This window comes from Mytilus galloprovincialis, chromosome 11, assembly GCF_965363235.1.
Source record: "Mytilus galloprovincialis chromosome 11, xbMytGall1.hap1.1, whole genome shotgun sequence".
Taxonomy (NCBI): domain Eukaryota; kingdom Metazoa; phylum Mollusca; class Bivalvia; order Mytilida; family Mytilidae; genus Mytilus; species Mytilus galloprovincialis.
In genome coordinates this window covers 17,387,987-17,400,406 of record NC_134848.1, presented here as the reverse complement: position 1 = coordinate 17,400,406, position 12,420 = coordinate 17,387,987, and positions in this window count along the sequence as shown.

The following is a 12,420-nucleotide window of genomic DNA, read 5'->3' as shown; positions in this document are numbered from 1 at the left end:
CAGATTGTTTCTCTTCTACTAAACTATACTACGGATGAGGTAGATGTCAACAAAAATACACGAGAAGGTGAAACATCGTTATATGCAGCTTGCAAAGGTGGATATACAGATATCGTTGATCTCCTACTGGCACGTGAAATTTGAGTAATAAATCAAACCAAAATTGATGGAGCTTCTCCTCTTTTTGCTGCCTGTCGGAAAGGCCATCTTGAGGTTGTCTCTACTTTTCTCAAACATAAGATTATGGAAATAGATCATTGTATGCTCAATGTGATGTCACCTTTGTTTATAGCTTCATTACTAGATCATACCCAAATTGTTAAAATGTTATTGGAAAAAAAAGCCGACGCTTCGATATGTGTGAAGAATAAAGAGATTGTAATGCAGGTATTTGAGAAATTCTAAGAAGCAGACAACAAAATGAAAAACTTGGTTTATAAAACATTTATCGAGTATATAAGGAAACTGGTTAGTGAGAATGCATCTAAACACGTGAAATCCTACATTGACGGAAAGGAGGAAGATTGGGTATTCAATTCAATATTTGAAGCATCATCATTACATATGGGTAGTTTAATGTGCCACCCTGAGATTGTGAAACTACTGGTTGAAAGCAATTCAAAAGTCAATAGTTTCAGTGAGAATGGTAGTACACCATTGTATCGAGCGTGTGAATTAGGACATGAAGATATCGTACACGTACTTTTGGCGAACGATGCAGACCCAACTTTAGACAGAAAAGACGGAAAGTCACCGTTAACCATTGCCAGAAACAATGGGCATATGCAAATAGTAGAAATAATTAAGTCACACATAGTTGACTCATCAACAATCAAACATTCTAAGTAAGCGAGACACTTATTAATATAAAAACGACAAGAAATTAAGAAAAACACTGATTTTGTTACTTTTAATTTTTTAAACATATCCAATGTACACATTCATAAGTTTTTCTTCAACCATTTCACTACTTTCCACTTTTAAATATTTCAACCAATTAAAGGTTGACTTTCAATGGGTTTTTTTACAATATTTAATTGTTATTTCGTCACATTAATTTCCAAAGAAATCAAAACGTATGTTTATTGCAGTTAACATCTTGTTATTGTAATAACATGAATGTGATTTTTGTTTTTTTTTAGTTTTCATTGGGTTAACACAAGTCGTGCATCAACAAAAATCATCACAATTTTCCCTATCAAAAATAATGTAGAAATCAAGTCAACATCTTTCTTTTCCAAAGAGGAGATAAAACATTCTTAGGAAATAAAACTAGTTTGTACTGAAATATTTATCAAAATAACTTGCCTTCCACTATTAAATATCATAACCATGAATTCTAGATATCTGATAACCTTTGAGATAATTTTTAGAATATTAGTTAACAATTTCACAGTCGTCAAATTCAAACTATTTAGTTTTATTTTTACTAGTACTGCTGAAGATAGAAATAAGTTCTTGTTATAATTTAAGTTTATTAGCAGAACAAGATCGAGATGCTATCATAAGTATATAAGGGAATCAATAGAAAACTAAACGACAATATGGACAATGATAAAACAGCCATGATGTCAACCGTTGTTTGGGTTTTTTTTGTTTCTTGTTTTTGCAAAAATACTAATGAGAATTTCAATGATTGAGCACAAGATGTCTTTTCTATACAAATAATTTCTGTTGTATATATTTTTGATTGTATTAATATACTATAAATCGCATGTAGCATGTAAAGGAGTACGTTCAGTAAGACCCCTTTTTGGCCCCAAAATATAGCAGTTTTACAAAATTGTTAAAATGTAAGCTTTTAGTTATTTATTGGACAGTAGAATGTTTCTGCTACATAAATATTGGCTGTTTTTGACAATACAATGCACATATATCCGGTACTAGCACCATTAAGTCATGCTAAATTACTGAAATCTTCACAATTCTAGCATTTTAGTTAAATTTTAGACGGTTTTCGTGTAAAACAGCAGTGGCCGCATTCGTGTTCATCCTTAATATTGAAATGTAAGTTGTATTTGATGATAACACATAACATATATAAAGGTTGAGGATGAACACGGATGCGGTCATTTCCATTTTTTCCAAAAACCATCTGAAAAGTGACATTTTTCGACATATCTGGTAGATTTTTCATATTTGAGCTTGAATCGGATCGTTTTTAATGACTTAATCAGTTTAAATATTTCCCATAAACTAATTAATTCAAATAAAATAGACACTTTAGTGTTTAAAAAGTGGTCAAAATCTTTCGTCAGATGAACCTGAAATTTGAGGCCAAAATCGGTCCTTACTGGACCTACTCCTTTGTAAATAAAACATGTAGAAGGTGATTTAAATTGTTTCTAATTTGCATGTTTTGACATGGTGTAAATGTGAAATTCGCATATGTTTTATTTGTTTTGAGCATCAATTGTTTTTTATTGATTAAATAAATTAACATTGAAAAAATCTGAAAAATATAGACATTATTTTAATTTACAATAACATTATAACCGAAGTCATGTATAGAAATACAAGAATGTCATTGATCCCTTCGTTCTACTAGATGAAAGAAAAGTTTTAACCGACATGGCCAATAATGAAAGACAGGGAGTTCTCGACATTTACCTTCAACGCTTTTTTGTAAGAAGCAGGTTAAGTAACAATTCTTAAATAAGTATTTGTCTAAACTGAATGATATTGTATATATTTCCCGTTCTAATATTCTTTTTTTGGTTTTTTTTTTTGTTATTTTTGTTGTTGTTTTTTTTAAATTTTTTTTCATTATACGTTTAAGTGTCATCTCATGTATCAAATAATTGTTAGAATCTTTTGTATATAAGCCTTTTTCAATGCGTATTTTATCATTTTTAGTCTTCTGTACTGTCTTTATTTCATTATTTCTTGAAGATAGTTACATGCAGTGTCACATGACATATAACAGTATGTAACATGTTTTATAGCTAGCTAAACTTCTCACTTGTATGACAGTCGATTTCTATAAAATGCTCGATTTGTGTGTTAATTGTGGATACTTAATTTTGCTTTTTAATTGATATTTCAGATTTTATTTTATATTCGATTCATACTGTAATTCCTAAATATTCTCCTGTGAAGATTGATTAAAAAAACTTGACAAGTATCAAATTTAATTCATGTCCTGGCATCATTGGAATCTAACTACAAAAATTGATGGTTACGTTGTATTTTATATTAGTTACTCTTAATGTTATGTTAAGGACTAAAAAAATAATAGTTTGTTTGCATCACTATAAACGATCTACCAAATGATAGTTTTCGATTGAAATAACTGTTACCAAGCTGTTTTTAGATAATGCTATAAACAACCACAATCAGATTATGCAGATTGGTTTAATTCTAAATCCTCTTTATATTTTTGTTCAGTATCAAAATGATATATTGTTGATATCAGAAAATTGAAATTGCTAATGTACTAGTGTGCATGATGTTTATGTATAGTTGATATGTTTTGCTATGCTAACATTTTATCCCTTGCTGTTACAAAATATTAGAAATTATTATAAATCAAGGAATGTATCTCCCTCATGCAAAGCTCTGATTCCTTTCACGGATTTGGCTATACTTTTTGGACCTTATGGACTATAGCTCTTCATCTTTTATATAAGCTTTGGATTTCAAATATTTTGGCCACGAGCATCACTGAAGAGACATGTATTGTCGAAATGCGCATCTGATGCAAGAAAATTGGTACCGTTAATTTTATTGTAATAGATACAATATACTATATTGTATACATTGTTATATACTATATGATAAAATGTTGGTAATAATGTGCTCTATTCTGTAATTATTCTTATGTTTCATGTAATGTTTGTAAATGAATGTTAAGCTGACAAGAATTTTATTGTTTATTTTAGGTATACATCATTTTTTTTTAATTTTTGCAACTTAAAGAAAAAATCATATTTAGTCTATGATCACCATAAACGAAATATAATTTCCATTTGACCTTTGTTTTTTTTTATTAAATATAATTTTATGCTAGAGTGGTACTATTTAGTTATTGCGTTCTTTATTGAATTATAAACGAGACATATATCTCATGATATAAAAAACAAGACGTGGTATGATTGCCAATGAGACAACTCTACTCAAGAGACCAATTGACACAGATATTAACAACTATAGGTTACCGTACAGTTTTCAACAATGAGCAAAACAAAAACCGCATAGTTATAATGTTTATTTTAGTACTGATACTTTTTTGTCTTCATAAGTAAATGAATGTTAGGATGCCATGGTAATTTTGGAATGTAAATCAAGATTGTGTCTGATGGTAAAATGTAGGGTCTCTCATTTGTTTTACTTGTAGTCTATTCTGATATGTCAATTGACAATTCAGTAGTGGTAACCTGTCCTTCAAACTTTGAAACTCCTGAAATTGCTATTGAACGGATTGTCATTAAATGTAGGCAAAGTATTTGTCAATTAATACATTTGACTTGAATGACAATATACTATAGATTAACTACAACTTTAACTTTATAATTGATTTGTCATGCTTTGTAGTAAACATGATAAGTTGCTTTTTTGTATTTTTCATTTGATACATGTATAATATTACAGCTTAATTGAATTTTCCATTTTCAATTTTCCACCTGTTTTTTATGTTCAATTCATTCTATCACATACACAATCTAACAAAATCATAATGGCAAAAAGTTATAAAGTTTTCAAAAATGTTGTATTTAAACATCTGACGATGACAAAAAATGGTTCCTTTAACTAACATGCTTGAATGAATGCCCCACATGTGCCTACTCATAAAGTTTGAAGCAAAGTTGGGGCAAAATTATTCCGAGATGCAGGGTATTAGTTATACCATGTTAAAACATGTTGTATCAAGGGTATAGGATAAAATGTAATTAACAGAAGAAAAATGATATGAATACATATTTGTTATGTCAATAAATATTGAGATGGTGTGATGAAATTTTCTCCTATTTACATAAGAGTCAATTTTTTAACGTTTTGAATTAAATGCATGCATATTTTGTAACATTAATACAATATTGGCTTTTAATACCTTTGACATGATGGCTAGTGTCAAACATGTATTATTGATTTATGATTTGTCATGATAATATTGACAGTATGATGGTATGTTATGTACCCGATAATATAAACCAATTTTACCTTCAAAAATTAAAATACCAAGAAAAACGTGTATATTTGGAACTTTTATCGGACAAATAGTTTATTTATAGTGATCAAAGATTGTTCAACAAGATAGCAATCATTCAGGGTAAACGTTAGAGTTGGTTGGATGAAATGTTTAATGTTTTGCATTACATGCAATATGGTCGGGTTGTTGTCTCTTTGACACATTCCCCATTTCCATTCTCAATTTTATTTTATGCATGTTTTGTAAAAGTAATATAATACACATACCTTTGATATGATGGCTAGTGAACAACCGCTATTATTGGTTTATTTTTTGTCATGATGATACTGACAGCATGATAGTATGTTAAGTAGCTGGAAATATAAATCAAATTTACCTTGAAATTAAAATACCAAGAAAAACGTGTATGTTTGGAAATTTAATCGGTCTTGAGGAATAAGACAATTCGTGTTCATATAAGTAAAGATTATAAAAATTATGTACGGTTTATTTATAGTGTTCAAAGATTGTTCAACAAGGTAGCAATCATTCAGGGTAAACGTTAGAGTTGGTGAGATGAAATGTTTAATGTTTTGCATCACTATGGTCGGGTTGTTATCTTTTGACACATTCCCCATTTCAACTCTCAATTTTATTTTATGTATGTTTTGTAATAGTAATATAATAAACATACCCTTGGCTAGAGTACAACCGGTGTTATTGATTTATGATTTGCCATCATTGAAGGTAAATGTTTTTTTTTTTTTTTTTTTACACTATGCATATGTGCATTTCATTTGCATGATATAATATGTCATTTCATTGTAGAAAACTGTCATATCTATTTGTGTCTCGGGAATCAACTCTCTTATTTAAAATTATAATTGATAATGTATATTTTTTTAATAGTTTTATCCTCTCATATATGAATATTAAACTTTTTACATAATAAGAAATTTACATTATTAAAACAAGAAAACTAATATCACATGCGCATCCCTTTTTGAATTAACCAGCATTTAAATTTGATCAGTTTTAGAGTTCAATCATTTACGTGCAAGATCAAGAACAGTAACTTATAGATATAAACTTTTAGGAATAGTAGTTTTTTATTTCGGAATGCAAGTCAACATTTTCCATTTTTATGAGAAAGAGAAAAAAGATTTCAAAAATACTTCGAGAAGATATAGAAATGTTTTATTTGATATTCAAAAACTATTATAAAATTTTTAAATTAAAAATTAATCAAAACCTATGAATTTTCAAACTTTTTTGAGTTTAAAAGATTATTTCAAAATAATGACACAAAATGCAAGGAACACACAATACGCTGCTTGATCAAATCAGATCTTAATGTTACAATATTAGAATATATTGAATTATCTCCCTTTATACACAATGGAATAATCAACCTAGTGTCAATCACTATCTTAAAATAAATAGAATAGGTTATATTCAGTAAACATTTATCATGTGTATGTGTATCTTTAGATATATTTGACTGCCAATTGCGTTTCTTTAAAAATATTCTGTCTGTTTTTTACTGTGTGTGTATTGTATTATAGCATGTGAATCTTGGGTGTTTTCAACCGAAATAGTTTTTAAGTAAGATCCCAATTTAGGCCAAGCACACGAAATTTAATAGGCAATCGTTTCATACTTTTTTTTAAATAGTTTGGCATTTAAAGTTATAAAAACAGGTAATCCTTGGGGCAAAATTAAGTTTCGTGGTAGGATTACATGTTTTCTTTTATAGTTTTATCGTCTAAGCTAGCACATAATAAATCATCATAGTTACGAACAACTGGAAAATGGACTTTTAAAAAACAATTAGTGAAATACTTGAAATGTTCTCCCATTCAGGACCTCGTACAGTATTCACAATAGATATCCCTGACGAACATACTGTATCTACTTTTAAAACAATCATGAACTGAGTAACCTCAAAACATGTTAAGGATGTACGGTGACCTATAGTTGTTAATGTCTGTGTCATTTTGTTTTTTTGTGGATAGTTGTCTCTATGGCAATCATACCACATCTTCTTTTTTATATTACAATTTTTAAACTATATCAATTGTAATATTAAATAGTTTGTATCTGTTTCAGAACTTAAAAAACGAAACCTTTTGTGTGGGGGAATTTTAATTATTTTCATCGAGGAATGATTTGAACTCATTGAAGCAAACATAGATAACTTAACTAAAATATACCTGTGTAATGAGAAGTGAACGAATGGCTTATTTTACTAACATGTTACTAGAGATTTAGATATGATTGATAATATGTTTTTGATATAATTCAAGCGGCAAAAAACACAACAAAGCATTGTTGTAATTAAATTACTTTGAACAAATATCTTAACTTTAATTTGTATTGTTGTGTCAAGATATTATCGACTTAGTTTTATGCAATTTAGTTCAGAAGTAACAAAACAGACAGTATATTATTTACATTACCATTAATTTAAATATATTACACAAACATGTTTAAAAATCATTATTCCTGTGCCAAAATCTGTCATTTGGAAAACTGCTCGTTGTACCCTTCAAAATTATATTAATTGATTTACATGACTGTGTATTGTTGTTTCCTTTTATTTCAAATAATTCATGCATGTTCAGGGGGAGAATAAATTTGCAATAAGCACAATAGGTATGTCCTGTATTAGAGGTCAGCTGAAATGAAGAAATTTAGAATGCCATTCGATAATGGTGTGTATTGGATAGGGCAGTTATTTAGCTTTGCAACATGCCATCTACACATCCATCAAATAGCTGTTGTCATGGTTGTTTACGCACAGAGAATATGACACTCTCTAAAAAGAGGTATTGGATTTCATGTCCTAATCTGACTAGACAAGGCTCAGAGTTTACACAGCCTTCATAGCCAAACGGACACCCAACTTTGGCAATATTTACTGCCGGTCAATAAAGACGTATATAGTTTTATACCAAGGAGTCAATCCATGGGGTTAAGAATATAATCGACGAATTAGTTATCGCTGCATTATTTCATAAGCAAACACAATACATTTGATTTGTACAATTTTTTCAAAAGTTGCATAATTACATCCCAGAGAATATATTTTGGTATGTAATAAGTTGTTTTTACACAAGTAAATTTTATCTATGGCTTCTCAAACGATACTATTTCATGAATTCTAAATTAAGTGATGTGAATCATATTGTGTAATATTCAAATTATGATGTCATGAAAAATTAATATGAAAAAAAAGTGAATTTGATTTATCAAATGATGTTTACCAAATAGTGTGATTTTTGTAATATGATGTTAAAAAACTAAATGTTTTGACATAATAGTATTTTATCTAAATAAATATGAAAATATAAAGATGTAGTATACACGATAGTGTACCAATTTTTGCATATTGTCATTTGTGTGACTGTGTAATTTCTTATTTATATAATATGTTATAATAAACTTGGAACTAATTTTATATTTTGAAATTTTTTCTCAGATACAATATGAACTTTAAATAAAGCTCCTTGCAGTCATTGAAAAAAAGTAGTTACTTTAAAGAACAATTTGCTACAACATATCAGAGTTTATTTATTAAAAATATCAAAAGTTATTTCAATCAAATTCGTTCACATAAGCCATTTACAAAATTATAAAAGAATGCAAAAAGGAACAATAAGGACAATGAATTTAATCAATAAATAGATTTTCGATGATGCTTCTAAACTCGCTGAATAAGAATAAAAAAACACAAGATATGATGAGTCAAGCATTTTTCAACTGAATTATAGTTCGTTCTAATATTGTACTGTTGCAGTCCAATGTCCAAGGTTAGGAGGGGGTTCGGATTTCGCTTACATGTTTTACACGGCCACATTCTGTATGTATGTGCCTTCCTCCAGTCAGAGCCAGTAATTCAGTGGTTGTCGTTTGTTGATACCGTGCTTATTAAACGTATTTTGTTACAAATCATGTGTTACTATATATATACTGTTTTGATCACGTTTTTTTAACACTGCAATACATCGATTTTTTTTCAAATCATCATTTGAAATTTCAACACGGCAAATGAAATGCGACATATGACTGTTATCTTCATGTACCAATTTGTAGTATTATTTTAAATTCTTTGTCAACCACCATCGCACATGAGAAAACAGACATTAACCCACTTAAAATACTCTTTTTTATAAGTGACTGATTTGTAATATAAAACCATTATTCAATGTGTTATGTTAACTATTTCGTACACAATTTAAATAGACAACAATGATCTATGTTATAAATAGACCATAGACAACTATGTATCCGGTAAGTCATATTGTAAAAATTTAAATGTTTTCTACATGTATGTATGGCACAATACTGGCGGTTAAACATGGATGATCAAAATATATCTGCTAAAGGGTTAATGACGTATGAGCAAAACGAAGAGGTAGGATAAAAACATAAATACATTGCAACTATTTCACTTGATTCAATGTGTATGTTGCTAAATATTTCCATTGCATAAGATCTTAAATCAATTAGCTTATCATGTAATCATAACAAGCTTTTTTTCAAAATACACACACATTCTAAACGTTCAAGATGAGTTTAAATGAACATGTGTATTATATTTTATGCAGGTGTCTCACAGGGAATAAACTGTGACAGTCTCGGCTTCGAGTTTATATCCCATTATCTTATATATTATTACACATATATTGTGAAGTACCCCTTTCTTTCTTAATCCTTTTTTAAGTGCAGGTGTTTGTTCAACATTCACAATGCAGCATATATATTCATAACTGTAATTTTTATTGATAAAAAATACACCTGGGCAATTTATTTTTTCCGTTATAAAAATGATTTAAATAAAATTATAGATTTCATGTTTTGTGTTTGTATGTGTTTTTGGCTTTTTATTTTACAATATATTGAATAACCCAACCTAATATGTTCCGCATACATCATTTACAAATAGTTTTTTTTATTATTTGTTTAAAAATATTTTATTGTGTATGTAATAATTTGTAATGACACTTTAAAACATCAAATCTAAGTATGTGAAGTGTCTTTTGCTTGAAAATTGTATTCAAAATGTATTTTTGACGGATGCACGTCCTTATTTTCCCTTTATGAGCCTCTGACATTCTTTAGTTTTCTGTATAGCTTTTGCCTACGTCACATTGTAACAAGTGTTATGGTGACGTTTTTTATGTCCTTTTTAGGAATAACAATTTTATATTTCGTATATCCGAGTAGTCACGGACGATGCACGTGTTGCAAGAGTGTCAAATTCCACGTGACCTACCATGACATTCACAAGCTTATAGAGATATCATGTTATTGTAATAAAAAAAACGTCAAATGTATTGGTATGTTAAAGTATATTCATATGCCTAATCTAGAGTCTGGATACTTTCAAGAATACAATAAGGTTAATCAATTTAAGTGATTTGATAAAACATGAACATTTATTACATAGTCGGCAACATGAACTTGACAGCTAGTGACCCTCTCACAATTAAATGTAATACCCTCGTAACATTTTGTCTTTTTCAATTTTTTACCTGCATTTATTGGTATTTAGTTACAACTGAGGACAAATTTCTTAAATCTTTGCGATCAACATTCAAATCAGGGTAACAAGGAATATATACCCTTGATAAAAGTAACTATTTCAGTTTTGGAATCATCAGAAAAGAAGGCAATAAAAGATTACTACAATTCAAAAAGGTATGACATTATTACCATTGGAGGTTTTAAGGGGTTGATAACTAAAGTCAACGAAAATGATGAGGGAAATTTAAAAATTTATGTCTTTCTAGAGGAACTCCAATGGGGAAGGGTTTAGCAGTGAAGTCAATTCTATCTAAAGACTTTAACAATAGATGACAAGTTGATTTGATAAATTTGCAATCAAACCTAGATGGAAATTATCAACTTATTTTTGTTTTTCAAGTTCACCTTACAAAATTTTGTAACATTAAAGCTCCTGTGTGGCTTTTTTACGGATATTTTCTCAATTTGTATGCACTCCATATAATGCAAAGTGCAATTTAATGCTAGAAGAGGCAAGTAATTGTTAAATAACTTTATGTGTTCGTAAGTAGCAAAACATCAGTCGTTGTCCAGAAGTCAAGGATTTTTGAAATGTGCATGAAAATCTTAATGTTGAAGTATCCGGTGCAAATGCTAAAAACCGAGAAACAGTTCAATAGTCTATGCCATAGTTCCGCAACTTGTAATAACAAATGATTTTAACACACATTTCTATCAAGTTTTCATCTTTTCTAAAGCATTATCTGATGAGTTTTAAAATACATAATATATTTTCTGGTGATTTTATTGCCAGTAGATGACATTTAAAACTTTTATGTTATAATTTAACAAATGTATTTTATTTAAATGAATAAAAGTTTTTTTTTATTTACTCGCATTTGTATTGTAGGCTTTAAGCTTAATGCTTGCATACATATTTTCAGAATTTAAGCTTAATGTCGAATTGCACTTATTGCCGCTAACATATATATGGAAGAATTTAGTAAAGGTATTTTTTAAGTACTTAGTTGTAAAACATCTTTTACTTGATAATCTACCATTAATGCATAGATTACACTCATTCAAATCAATTATGTCACTACAGACATGGGCATAGGGAACGATTGGAGACAGGTAAAATGACCGTAAAAGAAAAATAACAAAAATACTGTACTCTAAAGAAAATTCCAAACAGAGAGACATTCTACAAATAGCAATATCTATGAATGTGTACGGGCATTTTTTTCTGTAGAAAATTGTGAATTAAACCTAGTTGTATAGCTAGCCTATCACCTCACTTGCATGACAGGCCTTTTAAATGTTCATTATACTGACAAAATTGTGTTAGCGAAACACACTAACATACATGGTATATTAAAATTGTAAAAGCTTGGGTACAGATCATTATCTAAATCACAGACAGTGCAAACAAAAAATCGGCGTTTTAAAAAGGGAAAACAACAACAAGGCGGAAAATCATCCCTTTTTACATCAATTTTAAAACTAAAATATCAAGTTCTAGGAAAGGACAGTTGTTTTTGCTGTTTATTTGATTTATCTTAAGTTAGTTCCTTTGAGGTAATTCCGATATTATATTTAGAGAATTCTTATCTATTCAACACAGATATATCATTGAGATAATGGTACAATGTCGTGCTGATGAATCTATCCTTTAAATGGAATCCGTATGTGTCTTTCTTGAGTTTAGCCGTACACTGTGATTCATTATAGTACATGAACATTGTCTGCTGTAACAGAGATATAATTGGTGTTCACAGGAATGT